The sequence below is a fragment of the Hibiscus syriacus genome, unplaced genomic scaffold (genome assembly GCF_006381635.1).
Source record: "Hibiscus syriacus cultivar Baekdansim isolate YM2019G1 unplaced genomic scaffold, ASM638163v2 tig00110319_pilon, whole genome shotgun sequence".
NCBI classification, from domain to species: domain Eukaryota; kingdom Viridiplantae; phylum Streptophyta; class Magnoliopsida; order Malvales; family Malvaceae; genus Hibiscus; species Hibiscus syriacus.
Genome location: NW_024062678.1, coordinates 3,263,264 through 3,273,820, shown reverse-complemented (window position 1 = coordinate 3,273,820; position 10,557 = coordinate 3,263,264).

Here is a 10,557-nt window from a genome sequence, read left to right as displayed (position 1 = left end):
ACATACATACATACATACATACATACATACATACATACATACATACATACATACATACATACATACATACATACATACATACATACATACATACATACATACATACATACATACATACATACATACATACATACATACATACATACATACATACATACATACATACATACATACATACATACATACATACATACATACATACATACATACATACATACATACATACATACATACATACATACATACATACATACATACATACATACATACATGCATGCATACATACATACATACATACATACATACATGTCATCATTTATGTTTTTATCATACTCCTATAGTATTATCCTTCATCTCTTTTATCTCTTGTTCATTTTTCATCCAATAACTTATATAAATGTATATATATCACGTATACTAGTTCCTAGGTCCCATCACACTAGCATATTTTCATATATTTGTAATCACGTAGTTTATTTTTTTTTTCATATAATTCATGTCACCCCTCATATGATTTCATATTCATATTCTATATATTTCATATTCTTTCTTATGTCCTTTTCATACTTCTTATTTCATATTCTTATGAAATCATATTGATCATTTTAACTATTTCACATATTTAACACATTTATCTACCTATTTACACAACTCATATAATATATATATACTGTAACATGTCAATACATATGCTCATTCATACATATAAACCATAACAAACACAGCACACACACTTCATATACCTAATATAGATATCTCGTAACTCATTCATATATAAGCTCTAATCTGAAAAATAGACTTACCACAATATGTATAGTATATCCCATAATGTATATGGTATGAATTCATATCATATTTAATAATATTGAATGAATCATGTATCAAGATATTAAATCTAGACTTATCGCAAGTCTAAAACTGAATATACTAACATAATCATGTTATGCACATGCACTCACCTTAGCCTTGTTTGAATTGAATCAATTCTAACCCTTCGATTACTTTGAATCAAAGTCACGTTCAATATCTACATAAGCATAATTTTCAAGATGATTATCAGATGCCTAAGTCTTGAAATTAACCTCTAATAGCCTACCAATTTAAGGGATTAATAGTTTAGTCTCTCTTCTTTCTTCTTCTTTTTTTCATTATGGGGGAATCGGTTCCTCCCCTGGGGTTATCGATTCCCCTCTAGCATTCTGGAAATTCATATTCGTTTGAGGGGGAATCGATTCCCCTTGAATGGGTACCGATTCCCCTAGCCCAGAAATCCCATTTTGAGCTCGAAAATCACCTTATTTCAGCTTAAACCTTCCTTTTTCACTTCCTTTAATACTCCTAACTTTAATACACATACTTAAACTTATTTCTATTCCCTAATCACTTCTTTAACTTCAAATCTAGTCATTCCTATGTAATTGCAAAAATTATACTAGTTTTGCAACATGTTCAAATTCCTATTCTAACACTTCCTATCCCTTAATTAACTTGATGACAAGTCAAATTCAACTTCCAATTCTCAATATAAACTTTATTTCGATATTTCATTCAAAAACTTCAAATCTTTAAATCCTCATAAACTCTTCATTTTGTTGTTTTAAAGCAAATTAATCTTTCCTTAATCTTACTTAGCATCTAATAATCAAAACTAAACTTAAATTTCAGCACATAATCAGCTCAAGAGAAAACTCACCTTTGCTTGGCTTCACACGTGAAGAAGAAGAAGAAAAAGAATGGAACTCTGGAAACCTCTAAACTTTGTTTCCTTCCTTCCACGTGTATCTATATATACCATATATTATTATTATATTTTTCTTTTCTTTACAAATGACCATACTATTCTTTCATTCCTCATTCTTTTCAATTTGATCTTACACCTCATTTCTCATATAAGTCTTTAAACCACTCAATTATTCTAATTTAAATCACCAAATTTTGAAACCTTACAATTTAGTCACTAACCCGGTATTGAGGATGTTACAAATCTCTCATTCTTTTAAGAAAATTCGTCTTCGAATTTCCATTACACATATCGATAAGAACATATCTTTCAATGTTCTCATGCTCTTTTCTCTACTTTATCCCATTGCAATTTGTAATGAATGATTTGCTTTCACTTCCCAAAGAACCCAATCCATTTCTAATTACCTTATAACCATACCCAATCTCTTATTCCATCATTCTATAACTCAGAATATAACCCTAAACCTCTTCAAATGTTATTAAACGTATACTTTACGAAATCAATCAATCTTTTCATAACATTATCTACCATTTCCTTACCCCCTATCAACTTATAATTCACACTTTACACCCCTTTTTCATTTAATTCCCTATATATATACTCCTTTATAAATCACTATCTCCTTACTTATCCCTTGAGAAATATCTCCATTAGATTAACAGATAATTAAATTCCCTGAATTCGAATGTAATACTTCTAACATATCTTGTTTACTTTAGCACTGTACCTTAATGGAATTGTCACTACACTATTTCTAAAAAAACGACTTCTAACTAAATCCTCAATTCTCTTACCCATTCTCTACTCTTATATGGTTATACAAGCTCATATCAACTAATATCATAAAGCATTTACTGTACAATAGAAGATACCTGGTATTATCTCTGGATCCTCATTGTCTTCACTGATATTGAGATTATATACTCTAGCCGTAGAGCGCATTTCCTATTGAGTAGAAAATTCTGTCTGACTTCTTCCTCTACCTCTACCCCGTCCTCTCTGGGATATCGAAGCAGATCGCTCCGACTGCACAGGCTTTCCTGTCCCCAATGGACAATCTCTCATGAAATGTCCTATTTCCCCACATCAAAAACAGGCTCCAGATTCAACTCTACATGCCCCACCATGATATCTCTCACAATCTGACAGTGTCTCTGTTGTCCTCTTCCATCACCAGACTTTCCTAATTGAATTTGTCTAGCTCTCATCTGATTTGATCCTCTAGCAGAGGATACCACTGATTCATACCTTACTTGGTATTGGAACCCAGAATCTCTACCTCTCTTGGGTGGTACAGAGCTTGACGAAGCCCCCGTTCTTTTAGAAGATTGAGCTTTTTGATCCCCAAACCGCTCATTCTAAGCTCTTTCTAGAGCTTTAGCACGATTTACTACTTCCTGAAACGATGACAAGTTCAAAACAATCAACATCTCTTTTAGCCTTGGTCGTAGTCCTTCAACAAACCACTCACATGCTTCTTTCTCTGTCCGAATCAATTCGGCCGCGAATCGACTTAACTTGTTGAATTCACACTCATATTCATACACAGTGTGATTCAGCTGTTTCAAATTCAAGAATTCTTGCTTCATTTCCCTGATGAACTGATCTCCTATATACTTGTGCTTAAACTCTTCTAAAAACAAATACCATGTTTTCTGATCATTTGGCATCCTATGAATAACATTCGTCCACCAGATTCTCGCTTGCCCACGGAGCAAAGAGACCATCCCATCTAGTTTCTCCATATCAGAGCAGTGGAGTCCCTCTAACATGATCTTTACATCATTAAGCCAAAGGTCCGCAACAACAGGACCTTCTTCGGCTTCACCTTTGAACTCTGGAGCTCCTAATCCCTTTAACTATTTGGCTATATTAATCCTCTGCGTTGAGGATGCAGAAGTTTGGAAACGTGTCAAAATAGTGCCCAACGTCCTAAAGAATACATTTTGATCTTGTACAGGCACTCCAAAGGGTGTCTGTCCTTCACCTTGCCTGGCCAGGGCAGGTGAATTACTACTTTCATCTAATATATCATCTCTCGCTTCACCCCGAGAGCTATCTTGTCCTGACATCTAATAAGAGATAACCAAATATTTCTATCAGCTAAACAACATACGCATTACTCGTATCAGATCAGAAGTTCTTACTATCATGTTGGCATGAACACTTTTTAAGACACTATTGACTCCGGTTCATGCCGAGAATCGACTAAACCATAGCTCTGATACCATTAAATGTAACACCCTCAACCCGTATCCGACCCGGATACAAGTCTGATGTGTCACATTGACTTTTCTAACTTTAAACTTTTAACGAAAATCAATGAAATTTAAAGCTTTTATTAAAATAACATTGTCACTGTACACGAGTTAACCAAAACAAGACAAAATTAATCAGAGCATTTGTAACTACCATTTTTCTTACATGCCAACACACTACATACAACAAAATACCTACTGTGACTTTACTTCTGATCTGATCGCTGAGTAGAGATAGGTTGATCTGCAAATTCCTATTCTTGATTCTCCTGCTCTTCGAAACCTACGTGTAAAAACACTTACACGCTAAGTCATAGACTTAGTGAGGCATAATTACATAATAAAGAATTACTAAAATATAAATATGTCATCTACTATCCAAACACAATTATACTATCATACCATCATGTATTATACCACATATGAGCCAATATAAATCATAATAATACCATATTAAGATACAATTATATACATCCTCGTTATGTCTTATTTAAGCCCATATACACTATTGAGAACCCAAGGTATACGAGTATTATGAGGTTGTGCACACGTATTCTGTCACCACAGCTCAATGAATGTTCCGAATGACCTATCCAGAGGTCATAAAGATCCTCGGTAACTATCCAGAGGTCATAATGATCCTCGGTAACTATCCAGAGGTCATAAAGATCCTCGGTAACTATCCAGAGGTCATAAAGATCCTCGGTAACTATCCAGAGGTCATAAAGATCCTCGGTAACTATCCAGAGGTCATAAAGATCCTCGGTAACTATCCAGAGGTCATAAAGATCCTCGGTAACTATCCAGAGGTCATAAAGATCCTCGGTAACTATCCAGAGGTCATAAAGATCCTCGGTAACTGTCCATATGTTCCTTAGAACATAGGTATATTGTCCATATGTCTCGAAAGACATAGGTAGTTCTTCGACTCTTGGCATACCAACTATACTTACAGTTCTCATAACTCATATCATGGCATTGTCTTTTACCTTATTACATATTCATACATCATATCACATTTTTCTTTTTCTATAGCTCTTTATCACATGTTCATATGATCATCTTATTACCTATACCTTTTCATATAACCATTACATACATACATACATACATGTCATCATTTATGTTTTTATCATACTCCTATAGTATTATCCTTCATCTCTTTTATCTCTTGTTAATTTTTCATCCAATAACTTATATAAATGTATATATATCACGTATACTAGTTCCTAGGTCCCATCACACTATCATATTTTCATATATTTGTAATCACGTAGTTTATTTTTTTTCATATAATTCATGTCACCCCTCTTATGATTTCATATTCATATTCTATAAATTTCATATTCTTTCTTATGTCCTTTTCATACTTCTTATTTCATATTCTTATGAAATCATATTGATCATTTTAACTATTTCACATATTTAACACATTTATCTACCTATTTACACAACTCATATAATATATATATACTGTAACATGTCAATACATATGCTCATTCATACATATAAACCATAACAAACACAACACACACTTCATATACCTAATATAGATATCTCGTAACTCATTCATATATAAGCTTTAATATGGAAAATAGACTTACCACAATCTGCATAGTATATCCCATAATGTATATGGTATGAATTCATATCATATTTAATAATATTGAATGAATCATGTATCAAGATATTAAATCTAGACTTATCGCAAGTCTAAAACTGAATATACTAACATAATCATGTTATGCACATGCACTCACCTTAGCCTTGTTTGAATTGAATCAATTCTAACCCTTCGATTACTTTGAAGCAAAGTCACGTTCAATATCTACATAAGCATAATTTTCAAGATGATTATCAGATGCCTAAGTCTTGAAATTAACCTCTAATAGCCTACCAATTTAAGGGATTAATAGTTTAGTCTCTCTTCTTTCTTCTTCTTTTTTTTCATTATGGGGGAATCGGTTCCCCTCTAGCATTCTGGAAATTCATATTCGTTTGAGGGGGAATCGATTCCCCTTGGATGGGTACCGATTCCCCTAGCCCATAAATCCCATTTTGAGCTCGAAAATCACCTTATTTCAGCTTAAACCTTCCTATTTCACTTCCTTTAATACTCCTAACTTTAATACACATACTTAAACTTATTTCTATTCCCTAATCACTTCTTTAACTTCAAATCTAGTCATTCCTATGTAATTGCAAAAATTATACTAGTTTTGCAACATGTTCAAATTCCTATTCTAACACTTCCTATCCCTTAATTAACTTGATGACAAGTCAAATTCAACTTCCAATTCTCAATATAAACTTTATTTCGATATTTCATTCAAAAACTTCAAATCTTTAAATCCTCATAAACTCTTCATTTTGTTGTTTTAAAGCAAATTAATCTTTCCTTAATCTTACTTAGCATATAATAATCAAAACTAAACTTAAATTTCAGCACATAATCAGCTCAAGAGAAAACTCACCTTTGCTTGGCTTCACACGTGAAGAAGAAGAAGAAAAAGAATGGAACTCTGGAAACCTCTAAACTTTGTTTCCTTCCTTCCACGTGTATCTATATATACCATATATTATTATTATATTTTTCTTTTCTTTACAAATGACCATACTATCCTTTCATTCCTCATTCTTTTCAATTTGATCTTACACCTCATTTCTCATATAAGTCTTTAAACCACTCAATTATTCTAATTTAAATTACCAAATTTTGAAACCTTACAATTTAGTCACTAACCCGGTATTGAGGATGTTACAGAATACGTACAATAATTCTATCCAGTTCAATTTTGTCATATAATATAGTCATTTCGAGTAATTCAGACGCGTAAAATACATTCGATAATTTAGCCTTCGGGTGTTCGCTCTGGATATAGAAATTTTATGTCATTTTGGTATTCGAGGTTGATTTATTCATTTTGGAGCTTGAGGGTATTTAGTCATTTCAGGGCTTTGAGGTACTTTGGGTAATTTTACACTTTAGGGGTATTTTGGTAATTTCCTTTAATCTAATCTTGCCATTTAATTTAATTTTCTAAAAAATTCAAACATAAATAATACTCTCGATGTTTAAGTCTTTAGTTGTTTGCTGATAAATCAATAATTCTAGGTCATGTACCTTCTCGGATGTTAGGATCTGATTATCAGTAACTTTCCGAACAGATCAGAAATTTAACGGGTGAATCAATAGTTTGTCGGATTAATTATGAATTCATAGGGTACTTTCACTATCAGGGTCAGTCCGGATCATTTTTACCTCATAGGGGTAATCTCATAATTTTTTAATCAAGTATTCTCAGCATTTAACCTTTAAAGAAATTAATCAAAATTTTGGATCATGAGGTCAATTTATTTACTAACTAATCCTTGAACTTAGAATTATTTCCGATCAGTCTACCAATTTCTTTTGTAAGCCGTTTGAATCTTATACAATATACTACCTTTATTCCATATTTAGTTTGAGTCCAATAATAATTAAATACACTTATTTCACCAATCATTTCCATTCATGTATTTACCAATTATCAATGAGTTTTGAAAAGCATACAAAATGTAGTAGAATATTACCTCGATTTACAAGCCATATCGATTAACCAATTAAACTCCATTTGATCGCCCTCGAACTTAGAATTCCACGTCCCATGATGTATCAGATACATGGAAAAACCAATTACATTAGAAATAGAAATTAAACGTGAAAATTTGTATTGAATCGGAATATAAAATGCCAAAAATAACTTATTGGGATTGAATTTAGCATAACATACTTCGGATTCAGACTCAGAACATTGAAATAAAATAAAATATTACTTTTCAAAAATTTTGACTTTTTGGGTTAAAGTCAACGGTCAGTGGTGGTCAAAGTCAACGGTCAACGGTCAACTCTGGTCAAATTCAACAGTCAGTCAAAGTCAATGAGTTGACTTGGTCGAGTTGACTCAACTAGATGACTCAGTTCGACCTGGTTCGGTTTTGATTGGATCGGTTCAGTCTGATTGGACCGGTTCCAAAAGGCTCTTGGACCGGTTGGAGAGCGCTACGAACGGGGTGGTGACGCAAGTTAGGGCGGCCGGGCATGGGTGGATTGAGGCGTTGAAGGGATGTCACATCAGGGTTAGGGATTTGGCTCGATTTAATTTGGGGGTTTTTGGGCTTATCAATTTCTTAACCGATTATATATATATTTATATAAATATCATCAACATTACCCTAGCCTAAATTGCTAGGGCACAAGCGGTTTAACCAGGTGGTCAAGGGTTCGAGACTCCTTAGCCACAATTTGTAGATTTTATTTATTTTTCATTGTCAAGGAAAAATGGAAAAATTCAAGGTTAAGTCCCTTAACTTCTCAGAGTTTCAAAATTGAGTTACAAGTTTCTAAAAGTTGCAATTTGATCCCTAATTTTATTAAATTTGGGGTGTTACAATCATAAGCTATAGTTATAGATATGCAATTGAAAAAATATAAAGAGAATTATAATAATAATTATCTCTAAATAAAAAAAAATATAAAATAGGACTAAATTAAATAAACATAGAATTATAAACTAAAATTTAAATAAATTAAACAACGTGTAGGGATTAAATTGAAAAAAATTCAAAATATAAATGAAAATAATATCAAATTGAACTAAATTGCAAACATTTGGGTTTCTCAAAAACCCAATCTCCTATATTCTCCTTCGTAAACCAACATCGGTAAGGGACTCCACATACCTTAAAATGTAAATTTGAAAAAATTAGTGTTATTTCAGCCACCGAAGGGTGTCCCATGCACCACATACACCACCGTTGTGCATGTGGATGGGTTTCTAGTAGACCAGTTATATGGATTTGAGTGGTGAATCAATTAGCTGAAATCGAATCGGTATTGAACTATTGACTCGAACCGATCTGATCCGAACCGTTTACCTAGCCCATTTTGTCTATTGATAATTGACTTTAAACGTTGATCGTTGACTTTTTCGTTGATTGTTAACTTTTTTATTAACCATTATATTTATATTTTTTGACATCATAAGTTCATTTTTTTTAAATTATGACCCGAAAGCACGATTACACTTGAGTGCACGTCAGTTCATGATTATATGGTTATGTTGTATGTTTTCGACTACAAACATGTTCTATTTTCTGTTATTTGTTATGCAAGTATATCTAATTCATGAATATTGATGTATTATTCATGATTTCTAAATTGATGTAATTTTTGTATTACGATTATCAACGAAAGTCTCATGTGACTCTTTGGATGATAACATCCACATCATGTTTTCGATTTTTATTTAGAGTTCCTCTCCAGAGGTTAATTTGAGTTTCTCTACAGAGGGTAAAGTTTCCATTCTGATTTATGTATCTTGTATTCGGTCCTCCTACGGTGGTCTCGAGTGCCTCTTCAGATAGTAATGTCTCTATTCTGATTTCTGAATCATGTAATGATATTTTGATGAAAAATAATTGATTTTACTATTGTTTGATTATAATGATGTATATTATATCATGCTTGAATTAGCTATCGTTCAATATTCATATATATATATATATATATATATATTTAGAGGACACACTGAGATTTGTAACTCATTCTTTTAGTATATGGCTTTTTAAATTTCTTTGGCCTTTAGGACTTTGAGTAATACTTGGAAAATTGACTAATATCACATTTTTTAGACATCGTATGGACATTTTCAAACTTTGAGTAGTACTTGGAAAATTAACAAATTAAACCATTTATATTTTTGTTTATTTATATTATTGTGATCTATGAGATTTAGTTGTAATGTCTAAGTCGGAGAATACAAATTAAGCTTAAATGAAGGGAGATTTTAAAAAAAGGATTTCAACTTAATTGATCTTGATTTGATTCCTTTGATTTGATTGATTTTTAGCTTCTTAAATATTTCAATTCATTTATGATTTTTTATTAAAATATTAGATTTAAAATTTAAAATTTAAAATGTGAGAGAGTATAGTTATTCGTTGCCTATTTAAGGCATTAGTAAATGTGGAAACATGAAGCGTCCTTTGGCGCCCTTAATTTGACTTTTCCCTTTAAAACTACACAACCTTTTAGACTTTTTTTTTTTTTTGCTTGGAAGCATTGTCACTAAGGACCCTTGAAGCTTAAACAAACACAATGTCCTCTCATCCACCCTTTTGTATCTATTTATATAAACTATTTCACCATGTCATGCCAATTGGCAAACCATACAAAAGGAAACTCCCCTTGACGACAACAACAACAACAAAACCTAAATTTTATAATTTTAAAGGGTCCACATGCATCACTTTAATAATAAATTGCATTTATTTAGCATTTGCTTATGTTCATTCCATGGAGTGATGAAACCATCCCATTCCATGCATTATACTTCTAATAAATATTTATCAATACATGTGATTTTTTTATTTAAGTCGCATTGTATTATTTACTCATTTATTTCCTAACTATTTTTATGGGGTTTTGAGATTTTGTATTTTATTCTTCTTCTTGCTTAGAGGATAAACTAATTAAGAGGGGAGTGGTTGTGTGTTGTCTTTGAATCCAAGTTT